This window comes from Alexandromys fortis, unplaced genomic scaffold, assembly GCF_014885135.2.
Source record: "Alexandromys fortis isolate MF-2015 unplaced genomic scaffold, M_Fortis_MF-2015_v1.1 scaffold_18, whole genome shotgun sequence".
Lineage (NCBI taxonomy): Eukaryota > Metazoa > Chordata > Mammalia > Rodentia > Cricetidae > Alexandromys > Alexandromys fortis.
The window spans coordinates 14,090,600-14,113,639 of record NW_026067897.1 but is presented as its reverse complement, the minus strand read 5'-3'; the positions used below and the strand labels follow the sequence as shown (position 1 = coordinate 14,113,639).

Genomic DNA, 23,040 nt, shown 5'->3' with positions numbered 1-23,040 from the left:
GGGGGGGGGGGTGGATCCTGCATTGTTCATTTCTGTCCATCCCTGGTTCTTAGCGCAGACCTATTTGCACCAACAGTCAGTTACAGACCTCTGGGCTCGAGAGGATCTGACCTCCCCTGCCCCATATCTACCTCCCTCCAAAGAGCAAGGACTATCTTCCCTGGGGGCGGAAATTCAACCAAGAGTTGGGAGAATCGCTGGGATACAGGGAAAGAAACCTGAATGTAGCACACTGACAGGAAGACTAATCTAGTCTATTTTCAAATTTAGATAATGGGGGGGATAAAAAGAAAGGAAATCCGAGTGTGGTGGTGGCTTATCCAAACCCTTGGGGTGTCGTTGAGGCAGGAAAGGTTGCTATGAGTCAGAGGCCAGGCAGCATCTCACGGCTCAGGCTAACCTGAGCTACCGTATAAGACCCTGTCACAAGAGCAAGGGAAAGGGGGGTCTGGAGTAAATAAAGAGGGGAGATGGCCAATTTGCTGTGGGGATCATTTGACGTAGCCCCCCCCAGGGCAACTTGCACCCTGGAAGCACAGGCACATAGAATGTCCACAATTGACAAAACAACCTCTAAGTGACAGTTTCAACTTCAGCGGAGATCCGAAGCTACATGCCAATAGCCAAGCTTTCTCTTTCCCCTTCAGAAGAAGAGACTGGTTTTGAAAGCGTTTTCGTTTCTCCCTATGCTACCACAAGCACACCCCGACCCATTCAGGCTCATACATGTTTGTTTTAGCGCTGGACTAAAGCTAAGAGTCTGCCCTGTTATTATATCGCTTTTTTAAAAACGGCACCACAAAAAGAAAATAAATTATAACCTAAATCCATGGGTGCATTAAAATAGTTCCCTTTCATTTCCAGAAGCGGGGAGGGAAGCCCTGGCTTCCACGTGAACTCCAGGGTTAAAGCCTCCGTAACAGCAGTGGCGGCAGAGAACGTCCAGGTAGTGATACAATTCCCTTGGCTCTGTGCCAGCAACCAGGTAGTGTAAGGATGAATGCATGAACTTACTAAATAAATAAATACATGAACTTACTAAAACAAAGAGCCAAGAAATGTCAACACCATCCCCCACTCACTAGCAAAAAAAGTGACCCCTTGAGAATCCTAAAACAAAGTCCATAATGCATGAACTTACTAAAACAAAGAGTCGAGAAATTTCAATACAATCCCCCACTCACTTAAAAAAAAAAAAGTGACCCATTGAGAACCCTAAAATAAAATACATTAGCCTTGGACTTACCAAAATTAATTAACTAGCTGATTTTTTTTTAACCATGGCAAGCCTAAGTCCCCACACCTTGCTAAAGATTTTAAAAAATAAGTAAGTGAACAAATTAAACGTTACTAAAAGGTTCATGCATTCAAATTGCATCCAGAAGATCACAAATGCTAACCAAATCTCTATTAGTGATCAGTCTCCTAGGCAGCCTAGCATTCGAGACTCAAGGGTAACTCAAAGTCTTTACCCAAATCAGCTTGACTTGCAGCTGAAAAGCTCAGCCTTTCCCAGGAGTGACCCAAAAGGCAGCGGGCAGGAGAGGGGTCCTCGCTCCCCTGATGGAATTCTACTGAGATTCCCCTGAGATATAACGAGCTAACTGCTTCAGAGATGAGAAAATAAAATCCGTGCACATCACTCCACAGGGCACTTCTAAAGGAGTACTGGAAATCAAATGCCATAGAGGGTTTTTAGGGCTCTACACCTCCCGGTTCTTTAAGAGTCTTTAGCCCTATTTCTGCGCTAATAACAAGCCTCTCTCGTCTGTACTACACATATTCCACACTGGTTAAGATGCTATGTATAATATAAACAGGGTCAAGAATGCCAGTGTGGAGAAGAGTTGTGTTTAAATTAGCATTAACCCGCAAGCTGTTCCCCAAACAGGAAAAGCACCCACCGTTGCACAGCTTTGTGTCTGCCCAGGGGCTTGAACACACATGCTCAAAAGGCCCCATGAGGCCCTGTGCAACCCACGGGCCTCATCCATTTTGACCAAGTTAAGTTTCCTAAAAGGAAGCTATCATCTGGAGGGTGTAAAGGGGGGAAGAAATGACACAGCGATTGTTCCAGACGCTTTAAATGATAACATGAAATAAACTGGCGATGGTGCCACACACCTTCCTAGCTACGAGCTTACGACTGAACGTAGAGAACACTCACTCGTTCAATCAGCTCCCAAACAATTTACCTCCACCCTGCTGCTAGGCAGTCCGAGTTGGGGGCTTCACCCATCTTAGGACTAAATAATGTCACAGCACAGCATCTTAAAATAATATCCAGGCCTTCTTCATCACCAAGGACCCTGACTACAGCCACCTCTGAGAGGTCCTCACTCTCCCCACTGATTTTGGAGACACCGGCCATTCTTCCGGCTGTTTGGCTTCCTGGCCTGTCCAGGTTCTTTAGACTTCTGCGTGACCGCACAGCGAACCAATAGGACACAGCTACACTCTCCACCATCCACGCCACGGTTGTCCATATTTCCCACCGTCTGCACTTCAGCTCCCTCTAGAACTTTCTCCTCATCCTCTCTGGACCTGTTGCAACAAGAATTCAATGGTCGCTTGTTGGATTATAGTTTTCTCCTTCGCTCCCAACAGTCTAACACACCCATAACAGCTACTTAAAGGCCAACACGATAGAGACTTGGAATTACCCTGCTCTGCAGAAGGCAAGAAAGCAGACAGAAGCAAGATGCTGACTTCGTGGGCAAAGTCAGAGCTGGCTTATGTGCTAGTTTTCAGGGCAGCCTACCTCACCCTCAAAGTAAAGCATGTTCCTCACACGTGTAGGCATGACGGTACCAAAGAAGGGAGGCAGGAAGGAAAGAAGGGAGGAAGAAAGGGGAGCAAAAAGGGAAGGAAAGAATGAAGGGCAGAAAGTTGGGACGAAGGCAGGGAGAGAGAAAGGAGGGGAAGAAAGGAGGCAGGGGGAGAGCAGGCAGGGATGCAAAGAGGGAGAGAAGGAGGGAGGGAGGGGGCACAGTGGGCCGGGAGAAGGAGAAAGGATGAGAGGGAAGAGGGAAGGAAGGAGACACTGAGGGTAGGGCGACCACACACTAAGCACAACATTAAAAATTTGCCCCTAGGGGCTGGAGAGATGGCTCAGAGGTTAAGAGCATTGCCTGCTCTACCAAAGGTCCTGAGTTCAATTCCCAGCAACCACATGGTGGCTCACAACCTTCTGTAATGGGGTCTGGTGCCCTCTTCTGGCCAGCAGGCATACAGAATATTGTATAAATAATAAATAAATAAATAAAAATAAATAAAAATAAATAAATAAAAAATAAAATTTGCCCCTAAACTAAACTTCTAAAGATATTATGAGCCGCACACTTGTAGCTTCCCAGCGAAGTCAGCACGGAGTGCAAACTTTTCTACCAAGCATCTGGAGCAACCCTTTTCCCTAGAAATCACAGATTTCAGACTGTTCTTGTGAGCCCAAAGGCTCAGCAACTAGGGTTTACTCTTCCCTTGAGTGTCCCGCTAGGGCAAACAGAGCCAATTCTCTAAAACCCGACATCTGTGATACAATCTGAAAAACAAAATCAAATTACACTCTGGAAAGTACTGGCTTTGAATGAAAACAGAAGTTTCCAAAATGCTGCCACTTAAATTCTCACTTCTGTGACTTCTTACCCCATCACCCACGGGGATGGATGCTGAGCTCTGGAGGGCCGCAGCCCCTCTCCTGAGCTGAGGATGCAGGAGCACGGTGGGCAGGTGATTGATGGCCTGCAGACAGTCAGACATCAAGGATCACTTGGTCCTGACGTCACCTTCAAGCAGCCTCACCGAGTTGTAATAATAAGAAGACCATATTACTGGTTCCCTCGTTGGGCAAAGAAAGGAAAAACTGGAAGTTCCTTACCTCCCAGCACCCCTGCACGATGGGTTTCTTTCTTATTTTTTCCCGTTTTCTTTCTGTTGCGCTCCCATTTTCCCGCTCGAATTATTCTATCATTGAGAAGTCCCCGCCATAACCACCAGCTCCTAGTTATTGGAGAGATAGGTGGAACAGCAAAGATCAGCCCACACAGTCCTTTTCCTGACAGGACACCAAGACCAGGAGCTCAGAGCAGGCCCGGGTTGCTCCGCTAGGGGACGCTGTGTACCAGGGGGCTCTGAGGACAAGGCCCAGTTCTGCAGCCGCACTTCTCAGCCTTCCTGCCTCGGGCAGCTTTCCTCTCTTTCTGCATTTCTTTTCCCTCAAATTAACACTCAAGACCAAAGAAAGGGGGAAATAAAAGTTTTTTTTTTCTAAAAAAAATACGACTTTCATATACCTAGAGCCCTGGTGATTATTATTCATAATGTTGCATCTGGAGAACCAAGGGCAGACACAGCGGTGTGTTTCATGTAGTTCACTGCGATGCACATGGCCTTAAGCCTAATTGACTCCTCTTCCTTGGTATTCATTCTATCTGACCGAAGAATATGTTCTTCCGTTTTCTAAGACTTTGAAACCCAGACCTCCGGCTTCACAGTCTTGTTAGGTGAGCAAAGGACAGTTACACAAAAGCACAAGCACATAGCACTGCCCGAAAGAATAGTGGATTCTGCCTTAATGACCAGCTACCTTCTGGTTGCAGATAGCAGTAGGTATCGATGACGATGGGTACAGCTTAAGAGGGAAACTTTCACAAGCCAGTACTCGCTGGAAACCCACACGGAAGAAATCCTCGTAGGTTTCAACAAAAAAAGAAAAAGAAGAAAAACGTCGAGCGAAAGGGAGAAAGAAAGAAAAGGGGAGGAGAGGAAGAAAGGAGGACGGAGAAAAGAGACAGTCCAGGGCCCCAGCTTGGAAGCAGCAACAAGCCCTGGGTGCCTCACATCAAAGGCCAAATGGCAGCAAAGGAAAAAAAAAAAAAAAAAAAAAAAAAAAAAAAAAAAAAAAAAAACCAGCCTAAAGTTTAAACGCATTCACGGTAAACTCTCCCTACAGGAGCCAGCACAGCGGATCAACCCATTCAGGCAAAGCCAGGTCCCTCCCCTGCCTTGCATTTCCCAGGTACTGACTAAGCCTCAGGCGACTTCACGTTAAGTTTAAATTCCTAAGACTCAAGGGACGACTAAGTCACCAGCGAGCAGAGCGCGGGGCGCTGGGACAACCCGGGCCATCTGAGTCCTCGGGGACGCGGCACCAAGGAACTCGGAGCGCCCCACGCCAGCCCTCTCGCGCCCCCAACCCGACCCCAGGTAACCAACCGGAGGCCACCTACGCGTCACTCGGACGGACCCTGGGGCGCACTGACCTGGCCAAAGGGCAAGAGGGCCGCCGGGCCGCTGAGGCGACTTCCCTCCCCGGCTGGCTTCCACCGGCTGGTGCGGGAGGCCAGGGCAGCCTCGCCTCCTGCAGGCGGCCTCACACACGCGCACACACCCACCCACTCCGGGCCCGCGGGCGCGCGCACTCTCAGGCGCTCACGCGCAGGGCCACAAAGCCGCGGGTGGCGGGACAGCGCGAGCCGAGCGCGCCTAGGGGAGGCGGGGCCGTCGCCACCCGCGCCGGGGGACACCCAGCCGCCCGCGCCTTTACCTGCTAGGTCCAGCTCCGCGGTCCCCGCAGCCTCGGGGCCAGCCCAGCCCAAGCCTCACCCGGGCACGGCCAGGAGGCTGTGAGTGTAGCGCTGCGCTCGCTCGGAGGGGAAAAAAGACTCCTGGGGCGTCACTGCCGCCCAGTCCCGACTTCCCGGACTCTGCGAGCAGGCGGGCGGCAGGGAAAGAAGCCTCGGTGCCAGCCTCCTTTCCTCTCCCTCCGCCTTCTGGCGCTTTCTGCCCCATCCACGTTGCACAAATCAGCAACTCCCCGCACCCCGCCCCCGGCGCCTTTCCTCAGCAGCTCCCCTTACCTGCGTGACTCCCCCAGCGCCCCTAACTCCTGTGGTCCCCTCCCCCAGTCATTCACTGAACTTCCCGAGCTGCTGTGGGGGGGGGGGTGGCGGGTGAGGGAAGCCAAAGTTTCCCATTCAATACCTTCCCGGAGCTCTACCCCAACCCTCCACATCAGACACACCCACCCCGGTTACCCCTGCCCCCTCCTGCGCTCACCCCAGAGCCTAGCCGCTTGCACAGCTTTGGGTGACTCTCTGCATGGTGCATTTTTGTCTTGTTCCTTTTCCCTTGTTTGAAAAGCCCGAACAGTAGAGCCGAAAAAAAGAAAAGAAAAGAAAAGAAAAGAAAGGAAGAAAAGAAAGAAAGAAAAGAAAGAAAGAAAAGAAAGAAAAAAAGACCTGGTGACTTGGTGTGGGCCTCCTCCTAGTTGAGTTTCTAAACTTTGCAGACAGAGCGAACTTTCTACCGGCGCGGCCCTAAACTGCAGGCCAAAGGGTTGGCTTTGCCGCTAGAAAAAAAAAAAAAAGAAAGAAAGAAAGGTGCATGAGTCTCCGTGTGTCTTTGCAACTGCAAATCAAAGTGACTGCGGCTTTGTGCCCCTGGCTCTATGATTATAAATTTCTCTTCCGCTCTCCTAGTGCAACTTTGCAAGGGCAAGCTATGATTTTTTCAGGGAGTAATTAAATGCGGGGGGGGGGGGGCGCACACCTGGAGGTGTGGGCGGGAGCAGGGCCTAAGAATCATTTTCTGGAGGGTACCAGCCCAGAAGCCTAACGTGACTCGGTAGACAGAGCAGCAGCAGAGAGAGAGAGAGGTCTCTCTCCGTGCCAGCCCATCCACCTGCTTCTCACTCCAGCCCCACCCCAGGTTTCCCGGGTCATCAGAATTCTCCGCCCCTCCATGCGTCAAAAGCAGATGCCCAGGAGTAAAAGGCCTAACCATCTCTAGCCCGAGGGACATCGAGGGTTGTCAGACCACAGTGAAGGAGGACTAGTTGAGGCAGTGAGAGAATGGATCTGATCGCCAAGCCCTTGCCTGGTAGAAAGAGGTCACTGCCAACAGCGATGGGCTCCATCGATAAGACCCTGGGGGATGGAAAGTTCTCAAGCCTTCAGCAGGTTGTGACTTGAAAGGCCCATGGCCATTTCCTGTCCGTGGTATTTCGCAGTGCTCAAGGCTGAACTGAAAAGCTGGTCATTTATTATCCAAAACTGTTTACTTTTTTTTAAAAGTATGGTTCGAGCCACACAGGCTTGGTGACACCCACTTGTCATCTAGGCCCAGGGGAACTTGAGACAGGATGAAGAAGTTTCAGGCCAGTCTGTACTACATGACCAAGAACCTCTCTCTAAAAACTCTTTAAATCTCTTCTTAAAAGACTCTGCTTTCCAAACTCTTTTTCTACCAATTTATGACTTATTTTATAATTATCTACTTAAAATATAAAAATACTCCTTACTATTGCTAATATTGTCACACCCAGCAGCAACTCTGTTCTTGACAGCAAGCAGAAACGCATCCCGTGGCAGGTGTTAGTCGGAGGTACAGTGCCTACCAAGTACAAAGCCCTGAGCTTGGGCCCCAGCATTACAAAAATAAGTGATAAATAAACCTATAAATATAAGCTACTTCCTATCGCAAATAATGATGGCTGATCTTAAACTATTAGGAAGCTGGGATGAACAGGAAACCATCAGGCATTATACATATGTATTAAAAGAACTAAGAATACATTGAAATGGGCTTTTACTATAGCACCACTAAATACATAATAATCCTATTTATTGCTTAATTTTCTTTCTCTTTCTACTTACCCGACCTGTTTTGTTTCTCAACATCAATACTTAATGAGAAGAATATTTTAAAGGGATTACCATCGCTAGCCATTCCTCACTGGTTAAAGGCACATAATAAGTGGGCTTCTCTGAGCTTGCACTCACATTGATTAATTTTAATATGTTGGTTTCATCCCTTGCCTTCTTGAGGAACGTAGTTGCTTCTATCCCAACTATTGCAGTATTAACGACTTTAGCTACTCTGTGATCCTTCCCAACCTCAAACAGGGATATCTGTCTTCATTAAATACATGTATTCACCAGGACAATAGGAGTGATAAGATGTACCTCAGGAGGAGAGTGCTAACCTAGTATGCGCTGGTTTTGTTGTGCACCACCACACATACATATGCATACAAATATACATGCATATATATACACATACCTACATGCATAAACATACGCACATATACACATAAACACACACACCAAGTTACTTGCTTTATCTCTTCCTTATTCCATCTACCACAGCCAAAGCTGAAATAAACAAGAGGTCTGCCTGGACAGACTTGTCTTGCTGACAAGCAAAGGCCTGTCTGAATGAGACAGCTCCGCAACCAGCTTTAGGTCAACAACCTGAAGTAGGTTAGGTGTCCAGCGCACAATAGAGAAAGAGAGTGAGCTACAATACCACAGCAGTGCCAAACAGAGACTAAACCATCAAAACCAGTTCCCAGTGAGGTCCAAGTCTGTAAAACAGGATGTAACTGGGCACTGTGTTTCACAGAATTCCAAGTTGTCTTGTTTTGATTTTTGCATGTTGTTGTGATACAGGGTCTCACGATGTAGCCCATCCTGACCTGGAAGGCACTATGTGTTCAAGGCTGGCTGGTCTCAAACTCTCAGCGACCCTTTAGCCTCCCTAATGCCGGCATCACAGGCACGAGACATGTTCCAAGTTGTCTTTATCCAGGAAAATGTATTTGAATAAGTTCCTTAAAATCCTAACATCTAAGATGTTGTCTGGATGTGAACAGAAGAGGGTGTCTACACACACTTTATTTAATGTCTGTCTGGAGCCCTCCTGCCCCCCAACTCTTTTTGGATGGTCACCCTAGTGCTAAACTGTCTCTCCTGGGTTTTGCTGCATGTGCTTCTTCAGCAGTAGCAAAAAACAAACAAACAAACAAAAAACAAAAACAAAAAACCACTCACAGCAGCATGGAAGGATTGCTGGGAATTGCAGGCTCAGTGAGACTTGGATTTGAAGGCAGTGACAGAGTAGGGCACCTGATGTCATGTGACTTCCACATACATGGGTGCCTGTGCATACACACACACACACACACACACACACACACACACACACACACAAAACATCTTAAAGCACACGGATTATCTAGTGACCCAAAACTTGTAAACAGAGGAGCATCACTGGGGTTTGAAGAGCCATCTGCCGTTCCTTTGATGCTCTCATTGGTTCAGAGTGTTTGCTGGCTGTTCTCCCTACTTCACTCTTCCTCTCTGAGTTCCCTTCCCTCTGGAAATAAAACAAACAAAAAAATTACTAGAGTGCAACCAAAACTCTCAGCTCAGAGATCTGCTGGAATGTTCCCCTCTTTGATGGAGAAATCGATTCAAGAATAAATTTGGGGAAGTGGCATCCTTTGGGGGTTCAGCCTGCTTGACAAAGGGTCTCTTCCATCTCCCAATATTCAGCCTTTCTAGTGTTTTTCCCTAAAATGGGCCTTATCCCTAAAGACACTTTCAACTTTAAAAGGCCCAAGGCAACGGTGGTTGTCAAAATCCAATCGACTTTTAAAAAAAAATAAAAAGAAAGAAAGAAAGAAAGAAAGAGAGAGAGAGAGAGAGAGAGAGAGAAAGAAAGAAAGAAAGAAAGAAAGAAAGAAAGAAAGAAAGAAAGAAAGAGAAGAAAAGTTTACTCTATAGAAAAGACATGGCCTAAGGACATTCCTAAGGGCACTAGAAGCTGGGGCTGCGTGTGGAGCTTCCCAGTGTACACAAGGGCAGAAAACTAGAACCTGAAGCTGAGTGACCACGCATTTGCCTGTGTCTAATCACGCATCTCTGTGTGAATAACTCGAGGGATGCCAGAAGCAGACCCGGGACTGATAATTTCTTCACCCTACCTAGCTAAGCAAACAACAGAGACCCACAAGCAAGGGAAGGCAAAGAGGGTGGAAGTACAGGTGCATGTGTTGTGCCAACAGTTTTCGAGCTAACGATAAACATAGCAACAAAGCAAGGGTCAGAAAGGTGGACAAAACAAAATGTTGTTGTGTAAGACAGTCAGAGGGTAGGAATGCTTCTTGCAAAACAGACAAGAAAGAAAGAAAAATTAAGTATGAATATGAAGATTCCAATTAGTTTTGGAAGAATTTCTCAGGCAAAATCAAGCATTGCTACCAACAAGCTGGTCTGGAGGCACTCCTGTTAGTAATCCTTCAGTAGAACTCTTATTAAGGTTAGTAACAAAGACAGCTTGCATCATGTACATTCAACAGTGAACTCTGGCCCCTTGCCAACACAGGAAGGTAAGAGAAAGAAATTAAATGATATAAAGATTAGAAATAAGGGGCCATCATTTATAGATAGCATAGTGTCATCTTAAGATAGCTAAACAAATTTTATAAAGTAGTATATAGAACTCTATTAAGATAATTTTCACAGACATGGTCAAAATGATTATGGTGGTTTGAAAGAAAATGCCCCCCTTGGGACGGGCACTATTAGGAGGTGTGGCTTTGTTAGAGTAGGCATAACCTTGTTAGAGGAAGTGTGTCGCTGTGGGCAGGGGCAGAGAGGCTTTGAGGTCTCCTATGCTTAAGCTATGCTCTGTGTGACACATGGTTGCTTCCGTTGCCTGTGGATCAAGTTGTAGAACTCTCAGCTCCTTTTCCAGCACCATGTCTGCCTGCAGGCCTCATGTCCTGCCATAATAACAGACTAAAACTCTGAAACTGTAAACCACCCTCCATTAAAAGATTTCCTATATAAGAATTGCTGTGGTGCAAGAAAAATCCACAGAACCAACTAACCTGAGCTCACAGGGACTCACAGAAGCTGAACCAACAATCAGGGAGCATGCATGGGACTGACCTAGGCCCTCTGCATATGCGTTATGGTTGTGTAATTTGATCTTCTTGTGGGCTCCTAACAGTGGGAATACAAGCTGTCACTGACCCTTTTGTGGCTTTTGGTGCCCTATACCTCATAGTGGGTTGCCTTGTACAGCCTTAATATGAGTGAAGGTGCTTAATCTTACTGCAACTTGATATCCATGGGAGGCAACCTTTCCTGAATAGAAATGAAGGAGGAGTTGGGGTGGGAGGCAGAAGGGAGGTGAGGAAGGGGCTAGGAAGAAAGGAGGGGAAACTGAGGCCAGAATGTAAAAAAAGAAGGGGAAGAGAGAAATATGTATTTTAAAAGAGTTTTCATGGTCCTGATGTCTCTTCACAGCAATAGAAACCCTAAGACGGATGTTGGTACTAGGGACAGGAATATTGCTGTGAGAGGTTGGACAATGCTTTTGTTTCAAGGGATCTGGAACTTGGGACTGTGGAGGAGGAAAGCAGTTGAATGTTTTAAGTGGGGCTTAATGGGCATTTAGTAGGAGCATGGAAGACAGTGGTGCCAAGGATGATCTGAACTCTGGGGGCCTGGTTCAAGAGGCTGCAGAGGAGAAGAATGTTAGGAAGTGACCTAGAGGCTGGTCCTGGGATATTTTGGCAAAGAACAAGAACGTGGCTGCCTTTTGCCCTTGTCAGAAGAGTCTGGCTGAGGCAAAAGTGGAGAGTTTTGGATTAATTCCCTTGGCAGAGGAAACCTCAAAACACTGTAATTTAGACACTGTCGGGTGGTTATTAGCGTTAACTCTGATAAAGATTTATAATGAAGCCGGGCGGTGGTGGCACACGCCTTTAATCCCAGCACTCGGGAGGCAGAGGCAGGCTGATCTCTGTGAGTTCGAGGCCAGCCTGGTCTACAAGAGCTAGTTCCAGGACAGGAACCAAAAGCTACCGAGAAACCCTGTCTTGAAAATCCAAAAAAAAAAAAANAAAAACAAAAAAAAAAACAAAAAAAAAAAAAAACAAAAAAAAAAAAAAAAAAAAAAAAAAAAAGATTTATAATGAATAGGACCAAGCGATGAAGTAAAAATACAAAATGTACAGATTGAGAAAAGGGGCACCGGAAAGTAGAATGGAGCTAAGTCCTTTGTTCAAGGAGATAGACAGACTAAGAAACGGAATATAAAGGGAGAGTGGTATCCTCAGGGTGAGATTCCACCCAGCTAATTTTCCAACTTGCGAAAAGGAACTAAAGAAAAACATAGAGCCCGATGTGGTGGTGCACACCTTTAATACCAGTACTTCAGAAGCAGAGACTGGCGGATCTCTGTGAGTTCGAGGCCAGTCTGGTCTACAGAGTGAGTTCGAGGACAGCCAAACTTAGGCAGTGAAGGTAACCATCAAAACCAGAAAGTTGTGAAGATTTCATTGAATGAGGGGCCATGTTCCAGCCCTAGCAAGCAGCAGAACGTGACAGCTTCAGCCACATGGTTCTGGCTTTGAAGTCAAGGATAGAAGAAAAGGGTTATGGAATCTTTCTTCATAACTAAGGAAAGTCACTGAGGCCAGGTATGTGTCAGCGAGTCCCCGAATAGAGGCCTAGAGAGATCATTGTGGGAAGCTGTGAAGGTGAAGCCTGGATTGCCTTAGAGACCCCAAGACGTTGGGGATGCCAAGCTGTGGGAGACCTGCCGAGGAGAGCTGCTAACAGGAAGTGGACCCAGCCCAAGAGAGAGAAATGTGTTGTAGTCAACAGAGCTGAAAGGAGCTGGAGATCTGAAGGGCATTTTGGCAACAGACATGGAGATGGAGGGTTTGGAGTTTGCCCGGCTGGTTTTCAGTCTTGCTTTGGTCCAGTGTTTTATCTCCCTTCCCTATGTTTTGGAATGGTAATGTATACCTGTGCTGTTTATATGTTGGAAGTATGTGATATGCTCTTTGATTTTGATTTTACAGGAGTTAGTTAAGAGATTGCCATGAGTCTCTAAAGATACTTTGGGCATTTTAAACAGGGTTGAGACCGTTAAAGACTATGAGGACTTTTGAAGTTGGACTAAATGCATTTTGCGCTATGATATGGCTACAGGCATATGGGGGCCAGGGAGTAGAATGTGTTGGTTTGAATAAAAATGGTCCCCGTAGAGAGTGGTATCATTGGAGGAGGTATGTCCTCGTTGAAGTAGGCGTGGCTTTGTTGGAGGAAGCATGCCAGTAGGACATGGGCTTTGAGGTTTCAGAAGCTCAAGTCAGAGCCAGTGGTTCACTATCTCTTCCTGCTGCCTGTGGATCTAGATGTAGGACTCTTAGCTACTTCCAGCACCATGTCTGCCTGCACACCTCCATGTCCCACCATGATGATAAATAAGCCATCGTCAGTTAAATGTTTTCCTTTTTAAGAATTGTCATGGTCATGGTGTCTCTTCACAGCAATAGAAACCCTAACAAAGACAATAACTCTAAACCTCATAGGACTAATTGAAGAAGAGAAGGGGCTTAGCATAATCAAGAAAATTCTTTAAAAAAGGAACTGGAGCCCTGACTGATAGACACTAAAAAATTAAAAGTCCAGAAATAGTATTCCATATACTTAACTGATGAATCAATGCAAATTAGTGCTAAGATGACTGGCACTCTGTATAAAGAAAACAATAACTCCTTTCTTTGTACCAACATTACAAGCATTTTGAGATGATGCTTTTTTTTATTTTCTTCTATGTGTTTGAGTGTTTTGTTTACATGTATGTATGTGTACCACATATGTGACTTGTACTAGCAGAGGTCAGAAGGCAATGTGGGATGCCCTGGAACTGAAGTTAGAGATGGCTGTGAGGTGACAATGGGGAGTCACCATGTGGATGCTGGGAATTGAACCTTGTCTTCTCTTGCCCACTGAGCCACCTCTCCAGCCTTGTTTTTACAAGTTTTTAATATGTTAAAAACCTAAGTTTTCAAAGCAAAACTTAAAAGGGTTTAGACTCTTCATCACTGAATAGCAGGAAATGTTTCACATGATGTAAAAAAGTACAAGCCCCATAAAATAATATGGCCCTTTCTTTCAGATAAAATATGAGTGGTATAATATGCTGGCTTTTCTTGAGCTCAAGAAATTGTTTGGCTCTCTGTGCCAAGTCACACAATGAGACCATTCCAAGAACTGTGAGTGGCATTGGGCCACCCTGGGCAACAGTGAGAAACAGGGATTTTTCTGTACTGCATGTATTTTGTGTCATTTCTATTGTTCTATCTAGCTGGCTCTCTTATACCTTCTAGAGCAAGATGAAGGCATTAAAGCTAATGTCCCCTCAACTGGAAGTGCTGAAGGTGTTTTGGGTATTGAGTCAACCTTTGAGAACCCAAATCTGTTGGAATAGGGCCACTAGTTAGTTCTTGACCACTTACACCTGAAATAACCACACAGAAATTATATTATTTAAATCATTGCTTGGCCTATTAGCTCTAGCTTCTTATTGGCTAGCTCTTACATATTAATCTAACCCATCTCCATTAATCTATGTCTGCCAGACATTCTGTAGCACACAGAAGAACGTGACTGAAAAAGTGCCAAAAAGGTGAAGCTGTCTTTGAAATTTCCTGCTTTGTGGAAAAGTCTTCTAGATACTATGAACCTATAGGCTGAAGATGGATGCCTCAAAGGTACAGAAGAACTTTGGGTGACTGTCCAGGCAGCAAGATGTCTCTGTCAATTCTAGAGTTTTGGAAGTTGCTTACAACGCACTTCCTGTTTTCTTAGGTAATATTATATCTTTCTGGAATCTTTGATGGAGTTGAAGAGTCTATAATTATAGTTTACCTTAGTTATGATAAAAGATAAAGTAGATATAAATATTGCAACTCTAATTCTTGCTTGGTAGTTGTTCTTTATATGTAATTTTACTATGTTAAAGTCTTCCATTTTTATTTAAACAGAAAATGGGAAATGGTGTAGGAGGTTCTTCTGTCTATGTGCTGGCTTTTATTGGTTAATGAATAAAGAAACTGGCTTGGCCTGATAGGGTAGAACATAGCTAGACATGGAAGACTAAACTGAATGCTGGGAGGAAGAAGGCAGAGTCCGAGAGAAGCTATGTAGCCCGACCAGAGATGGATGCCAAAACTTTAGCCAGGAAGCCACAGCCACATGGCAATATACAGATTAATAGAAATGGGTTAAATTAATATGTAAGAGTTAGACAATAAGAAATTAGAGCTAATGGGCCAAGCAGTGTTTAATTAACATAGTTTCTGTGTGATTATTTCAGTTCTGGGTGGCTAGGACAAACAAGCAGCCCCCTCTAACACCAATCAATGCTATAAAACTTCTGCACCCTTAAGCATACTCATTTTGTTTTGTGATAACCATCTTATCTATAGTATATATTTACAGCACCCAGCCAGTTTAGACTTCTCAGAGTCTTCTAGCACTTAGTTAAGGCCATTGCATTAGTAAGTTTATATCTCTGTGGCTAAACTAATGAAAAGAAGCAACCTAGGAAAGAAGGGGCTGCTTCAGCTCGCGTGTCAGAGGATGTCAGTCCTTTAGGCAAGGCATAGTAGAGTGACCTGGTAAACAGCAGCAGGGCCTGTGGCAGAGGCAGTTCACAACTCAGTGGACCAGGTAGCAGAAGACCAAGGCCCAATCATAGACTGGGCTATGATATTCAAAGGCCCAGTCCTAGTAATCTGCGACCACTAGCCAGGCCCCATGCCCAAAGGTTTGGCAGCTTCCTGATATACCTCCACTAAAACATGGAAAAGCACTAAAACACAAGCTAGTGGGAACATTAAAGATTCAAACTCAAAGCTGTCTCCAGTAAAATATAATACAGATGGCTTCTTTTAACTGTGGGACCATCTGCAAAATCCTCCAACATGCATTTCTTCAAGTCTTCTGTCCATTGTGGCTCTCTGAGGTGGCAATTGCAACACCAACCTTGGAGGGTATAAATTAAAGACAATAGGCAGTCATAGTCCTGATACCGAAGTGGCCAAATGGGAAAGTCCCCTTTTCTTTTTTCTTACTCTATATTTTATTTTATTTTGAGCCTTGACAGATTTCACTGATGATAAAATTGAGCTCCCATGTCCATAAAAACATCCAGAAAAGGAATATGGTCACACTGACAGTCCTTTCTGGGACTTCACGTTTCTGAAAGATTAACAATAAAAGCAGATAAACTTTTTCTCCAGAAGAGATCTGCACTGGTGTGTAGAAACTTGATTAAGAGAAGATAGACTTGACCCTGTAGTGACAAGTCTTGGCAGGTGCAAACAAAATGACCATAACTCCCAAGTGAACTAGAGAGGACATGATCCTCCTGTAATTCTTACTGTAAAGAAGAGGTCAAAAGCATAATGCCTGTTCATTTCCACACCCAGGGAGGCTGAGCCAGTCTGGGTCAGTCTGACCCCATAAAACAGATGAATGAATTGGCCATCAGAGGATAGAGGAAGAACACATGTATGTTTGGCACTGTAGACTCTGTCTTAGTTGCTTTTCTCGCACTATGACAAAACACCCACCCAAGAAAAGCAGCTTAAGGAAGGATGTTATGTCGGCACACAGTTTGAGGGAACACTCTATCATGACAAGGAAGCAGTAGTAGAGAAAGCTGCTCTAGCTATGGCTGGAGTATGGGGGAATTGGCCACACTGTGTCCCCAGTCAGGAGACAGAGAAGTAAATACTAGTGTTCAGCTTGTTTTTTTCCTTTTGTCCTTTTTTATTCAGTCTAGGACCCCAGTGTATGGACTAAAGCCACCTATATTCAGGGTTAGTCTTCCCTCCACACTTCAGCCTCTTTGGAAATTTTAATGGCAACACACACACACACACACACACACACACACACACACAGTTGGCAACACATGCCCCAGAGGCGTATCTCCTAGGTGACTCCAAATCCAAGGCAAGTTGAAAATGAAGATAACTCATCATAGTCTCTGCCTACCAAATCCAGTCTACCAAATATTTCTTAACATGCAAGCTGCCAGATACAGAAGCCAACTGCACTGACTCCATGTCCTCTGCTTTTTAGCATTTAGCTACTTTGTGTCATTTATTATTCCTTTGTCTTTTCCAGTTATTTTAGTTACTGTTCTATTGCTGAGAAGAGACACCAGGACTAAGGAAACTCTTTAAAGAAAGCATTTAACTGGGAGCTTGCTTACAGTTTTAAAGGGTTAGTCCATGATCCTCATGGTAGAAATCAAACAGGCATGGCACTGGAGCAGTATGATCACTCCTCATCCCCAAGTTGCAGGCAAAAAGAGACACAGTCCGGTGTGGGCTTTTGTTTTGTGGCGTTTTTTTTTTCTATTTTGTTTTTTTTTTTTCTCTTTTGACAAAATCATTTTATTGATTCTCTGGGAGTTCCACATCACACATGTGGATCACACCCACTTTCCAGTCCTTCCATGTCCACTCCCCCACTGTTGTGACCTCCTCCACCCAACAAAATAAAAATAGGAAAAAGATTAAAGTTCAATTTGTGTTATCTGTATACTCACTAGAGTATGGTTAAACTCTTGATATGGGCTTTTGATACCTCAAAGCCCACTCTCGATGGCACATATCCTCTAACAAGGCCACACCTCCTAATCCTTCTCAAACAGTTCCACTGAGGATCAAGCATTCAAATAAATGAGTCTATGGGAGCCATACTTATTCGAATCACCATACTACCCAAATACCAGGACAGTGCAAGGACTGCGAATCCACATGACCAGTCCTGTTATCCACTGAGGTCTCCCTTCAATCTCCCCAATGTGTATCTTATTCATAGTTTGTTTACATTGTCTCAGAAGTCTCTCTTCTGTTTTCCAGCTTCATTTTCATCTCTTCCTGGATTTAAAAGAAAATCCTACCATACTCTCAGCATTTTATAGCAATATTCTCTTTTTACAACACAACTGTCCCAGTATTTCTAAACCATACCTTACAGACCACTAAATAAATGACCCTAACATAGTACCCAGCCCTTAGTAGCTCAGCAAATACTCGTTAGATTAATTATTTTAAATGAAAAAAATGTAGCTTTAACTGTATTTCATGTTCCTCACTACAGGGCAAAGATAAAATGCTAACAAAATTGACAGTTTAGAACAAAAAAAGACGTACCAAGTGTCTGTGTTCCAAGTTTTATCCGAAATCTGCTTTAACATGATCTAAGATTATCAATATTTGATTTAGATTCATTTAGAAGAGACAACTATCATTAAAACCGTGTTCAGCCTGCATAACAGGATGGGCCCTTTGTTTCTGAAAAATCGCCTTAAAGAACACATTTATTTATGAAATATTGAACCCTCACTGCCTTGAAACCCACAGATGCATTCACAGTCTCTTTTTTGTGTGCTTTTGAAGAAAGATCTGTCTGAATTTAAAACATTAACAAGGGAAGTGGGGGGAGGAGGCTTCTGGTAATCCTAACCAGCCACAAGTGACCAGAGAAAGCTTCCTGCATGAAAGCCACTTGCCTAGAGGTGGGGCTGGGTCATTACTCGCCTGTACGATCACCACCCCCCAAACAACATATGAATGCCAGATGGTTGGAACGGCTCCACTGCGAAACTGATGTTTTCATTGTTTGGAACTTGGTTTTGTAGCTTTCTCCATGCAGGGCTTTGATTGCAGCATTTAGAAAGTTTGGAGAGTGTTCCCATAAATGATTCCACCCTTCGAATGTGAAGCCGGAGCAGGCTTATTAGTCGTTTTTTCCATTAGTATGTCATTCCCACTTTCTTACTCAGAGGTGGATAATGCAGACAAGGTTCATAAACAGAAAACTGTGCGTTTTGGGCTTTGGGATTTTTTCCCCCATTTTGGGGAGCTTGCCACTGAACAATGCTTCCCTCACTTTGTTCAAGGAACGTTTACACACGAATTTTCACGGAAAAATTATAACACTAACAAAGTTATTATTACATAGTTATATGACTCTTTAGTGGGACGTTCTTAGATCTTAAATCATTTTACACATTATATATATATATTAATATTGATTCATCTCAACATCATATCAGTGCTGTGAGGTGAACATTATTATTTGTATTCTGAGAAGCTAAGGTACAATGAGGTCAGGTTATATACCTAAACCTAGGTAGGCGGTAAATGGTGAAACTGATTTTAGCCCAGAGTCTGTGTTATTAACCACCTCACCACACACTTAACTGTTCTAAGTGCCAACCAACCCATCTCACTATAAGGGCACAGTAGCAACAGTCTTCTCTCTGATACCTATTCAATCCCCCAGCCTCTCTCATTCTTTGAGACAGGGTCTCATGTAGCTCAGCTTGGCCTCATATTAACTATGTGACTGAGTGTGACCTTGGACTTTTAATCATCCTGCCAAGGCCTCCTGAGTCCTAGAATTACAAGCAGATGCCAGCATGCTCGGCTCCCTGGTCCTCAGTGATGTGAATGATCTTACTGTCATTGAGGTACATCTCTTGTCTACTGCGAGCCTGAGATACTAGCCCAGGGCTTCTAACCACCTGTCAATAAAGCAAGTATACTACTGAACAGTGGAACAATGCATTTGTGTATTCAAGCAACAAAGGTTTGATTTCCTATAATCTGACCCGTGGTAGCCTCCGTTATGTCAGAGCACATGAGAGCCAGGAAGCACATTAAAAAAAAAAAAAAGAAGTGGAATAGAAAGTCAAAGTTATGAAAAGCTGCAATTGGGTGTGGTGAATACTATGATGTAACTAACACACTACAGTACACTAGGTCTCATCGGGTCAATGTAAGCCTGTCCTCAAGTGACAGGACGCCGAGACATGCTACCTGCAGACAAGCATTTGACGTGTGACACTGCCAGGGGCCTTCACAGGCACGGGAGCAGTGAGAGGCTGTAGGGAATTGCCTCGTCAAAGGCTGGGGAGCTAGCTCAGTGGATGAAAGGGGCTTCTCACCAAGCCCAACAACCTGAGTTCTATCCCAGAGACCAGAGTTCAATCCCCAGGACCCACGTGATGAGAAAAGAGAACTGGCCTACACAAGCCATCTTCTGATTCCCATATGTATCATGGGGGACTTGGTCACACATGCCCAATCCATCTACACGTTTAAGACGTAATTTTTAAAATTTAAGTCACTATAAAATTACTGCACACCCTTCAACTTCGCAAGCAAATGAACCAGGAGCTTTCTTTCCCTCACCTGGCTCCATTGCTCACGTGACCTCACAGCGGTATGCCTTTCCATCCTATTGTTTCCTGTTCTCCAACTTTTGCCCTTGATGTAGGATGATGTGATCCTAACCATCCAGCACACGGGGTTCCTCATCGTTTTGATTAATTAAACAAGCCAGGAATCTGCTCGGAGTCAAACTCTGGAGAAGTGATCTTGGGACTTTTGCAGGCACTAATAAAAAGGGAAATAATTAGATTTTCTCTGGAATTGACACTGTGAGTCTGGAAGCTTACAATGCTAGAGAACCCCAAGAACAAGGACTTGGAAGGGGGAGTGAGTCAGTACTCAGATATTATCTTGATATATTTAGACACCTGTGTCAAGCTGCACCCACACTCCACCCCTGAACTTTTACAATTAAAAAGTCAACAAACGCCAGTAATCATTTCAGCTTTTTACATTCTTCTTTTCTATCCAGAGAGTTATAAGAGGAGAGACCCATTTAAGAAGAGTTCATGAGAGAAAGAGAGTGGAGCATTTGAAGAAGGTCCTGGAGAAAACAAGACAGGACTTTAGAATAGCCCTGGGCCGAGCTAATCTTTCAGGTCTTCAGAATATAGGATCCACACCACTCCTTTAGGAAAAATAACACCAAATTCGCTTTAACACCGAATCCTCGGGGTAGGTAGGAAATGACTCCAACAAATGATTCCAGCAATTAAAAGGCAAGTGAAGTTTTATGGTGGTTGCTAAGAGGGTCGGTCCACTTGTGTTGCTGTGTGACTTCAGAGGCTGACCTTTTGGCCCACGAACCACAGATGGCTTCGAGTGCTTTGGAAAAGGAGGCTGATCTGGATTTCCACACCCAAGAGAGCAGAATCCGAGTAGTCACCAGAAACACTTTCTTCTCTTCTTCCCAAGTAGCCGAATTTTAGCTGGGCACATGGACCCTCAGCTGGAGCTTCCATTCTGTCAAGACTATTTTTGTAGCAGGTAGGGTCACGTGACTCATACTCATCGCAGAAGGAAGAGGCGTGGCCATCTCTGTGCTTTCTCTTTCTAGCTTCATCTAATTCCAACCAACTAAATCAACACCCTTCTTTTTTCCAGCTGCCAGACACATATTCTAATACCTTTATTTCCAGCATCGTGAAGCACAGCCTTGTCTATCTTCCCCTAATAAGTCATTTCCATCCCATAATCCCCTTAAACCACATTGTCTCAGATAGGGTTTCTGTTGCTGTGAACAGACACCATGGCCATAGCAACTCTTGTAAAGGAAAACACTTCATTGTGGCTTACAGTTCAAAGTGACAGTGGGGCATTATCATCACATATCATCATCACATATTATCATAAGAGTGGGACGTGACGTGCAGGCAGACACGGTGCTGGAGAAGGAGCTGAGAGTCCTACACAAAGGCAACAAAAAGTGGTCTGTCTCACTGGGCATGGGCTTGAGCATATAGGAGACCTTAAAGCCTGCCTTTACAGTGAGATACTTCCTCCAACAAGACCACACCTCCCCCGACAAGGCCACACCTACTAATAGTGCTACTCCCTTTGCCCTTTGGATGGATGCCATTAAAATAAAAAGCTATCTACAGAGCCATTTTCTCTCAAACCATCACACATGCCGTGTCTCACTATGGTCTTTCAGACAACTTCTATCAGTGGCTGCAACAATCACACAGTTACTTTCTCTCTGACAACCAAATTTATGGGAGGGAGAAAGCTGTTTTTGGTTCCCGGCTGCCCAGTTAGCTTAGACCTGAAATAATCACACAGAAGCTGTATTATTTAAATCACTGCTTGGCCCATTAGCTCTAGCTTCTTATTGGCTAGCTCTTACATATTAATTTAACCCATCTCCATTATTCTGTGCATCACCACAAGGTCGTGGCCTACCAGCAAAGTTTCAGCACATCTGTCTCTAGTGGTGGCTCCGTGGCTTCTTTCTGACCCTGCCTCCTTTATCTCTGCATTCACGTTAGTTTTTCCCGCCTAGCTCTGTTCTTTTGCCCTATCACAGGCAAAGACAGTTTTTTTTTATTCATGAACCAATAAAAGCAACGCATAGACAGAAAGACCTCCCACACCACAAACTTTTATCAAACAATACTGAGAAAACATCTCTGCTCAATGACTTTTTCAAGCAGGAGCCCCTGTGCTGTCTGATTGGATTTTGTTCATTTCCAAAAGCCTCCCCCGTTTGGATCTCACGAGGGCAATGTGGTGTTGTTCTCCATTGTCTGGAAGTCTTTCTCTGCTCCCCTAATCATTCTCATGGGATATTTCCAAAGAAAATACTACATTTGTGTTGTAACTTTAGGTGCAGCAAATAGGAGTAATGAAAATTGAAACTCTGTTTCTCCATAAAGTAGATGAAATGTTTCTACTTTTTTTACCTTCAAAATTGTGCACCGCTCAATGCACAAGAACTCCATTGTCTCCCCCAGGCAAAGTTAGAGAGTGTCCCTGTCCACAGTCCTCAGACTAGCTGCACCCGGCTGCTCTGCTCTGAGCCCACGGAGAATCCTGGCTCTCTGAGAGCAGCGGGTAAGCCTGCTCACTTGAAGCACACCTATGATTCAATTCATAGCCCAGTTTCTACTCATTCTGTTTACTGTTGTCAGTGGAATTCGTTTATTTAATTATGTCTTTAATTTAAATGACATGTTTTCTTCTCCATAACTTGAGCTTGCTTGGGACCCTTGAGGAACCTCAGGGCTCCTCTCTCTCTGCTCTTTATTCTTCCCTGTTTATCTCTCTCTCTCTCTCTCTCTCTCTCTCTCTCTCTCTCTTTCTGTCTCGCTCTTCCTTTCTCTCTGTCTCTCTGCCTTTCTTTCCTTCTCCCTCCCCACCTCTCTTCTCTCTCTCTCTCTGTCTCTGTCTGTTTTTGTCTGTGTCTCTCTTGGTCTCTCTATGTGTCTCTTTCTCTGTGTCTCTGTCTCTCTTCCGTTTCCCTTTGTCTCTCTCTGAGTCTCTCTCTGTCTCTATGTGTGTCTCTTTCTGTCTCTCTCTCTCTCTATTTCATTATCTTAGTTCTTAAGAACGAGGATCTGGTTAGCCAAGTTTAGTCAGATGGATAAAACCTTCTTGTTCCACATTTCCTCATGAGAAAGGATCCCCTCTGGTCACAGACTCCTCTCGTCTCGGCTGCCTCCAGTGTGGTGGTGTGATGGAAGGCTCTGCTGCAG

General features: G+C 44.7%; 1 protein-coding gene across 7 annotated transcripts in view; it reads right to left on the bottom strand.

Annotated features, from left to right (window-relative positions):
• Positions 1-23,040, bottom strand: part of Lpar1 (lysophosphatidic acid receptor 1) — a 160,240-nt gene that overhangs the window by 108,709 nt on the left and 28,491 nt on the right. The window contains exons 1-3 of one of the 7 annotated variants that reach the window (XM_050166001.1): positions 5,262-5,472; positions 3,878-3,999; positions 2,196-2,544 (exon numbers count right to left, since the gene is read on the bottom strand). The exons of 1 other annotated variant lie outside the window; for it this stretch is intronic. The gene's annotated coding sequence lies outside the window, so the exon portion shown is untranslated. Of the gene's footprint in view, positions 1-2,195; positions 2,545-3,877; positions 4,000-5,261; positions 5,473-5,545; positions 5,815-6,057; positions 6,168-23,040 lie in introns of those variants that run through there. 5 more of the 7 variants (XM_050165992.1, XM_050166018.1, XM_050166023.1 and 2 more) reach the window with 5 other exon arrangements.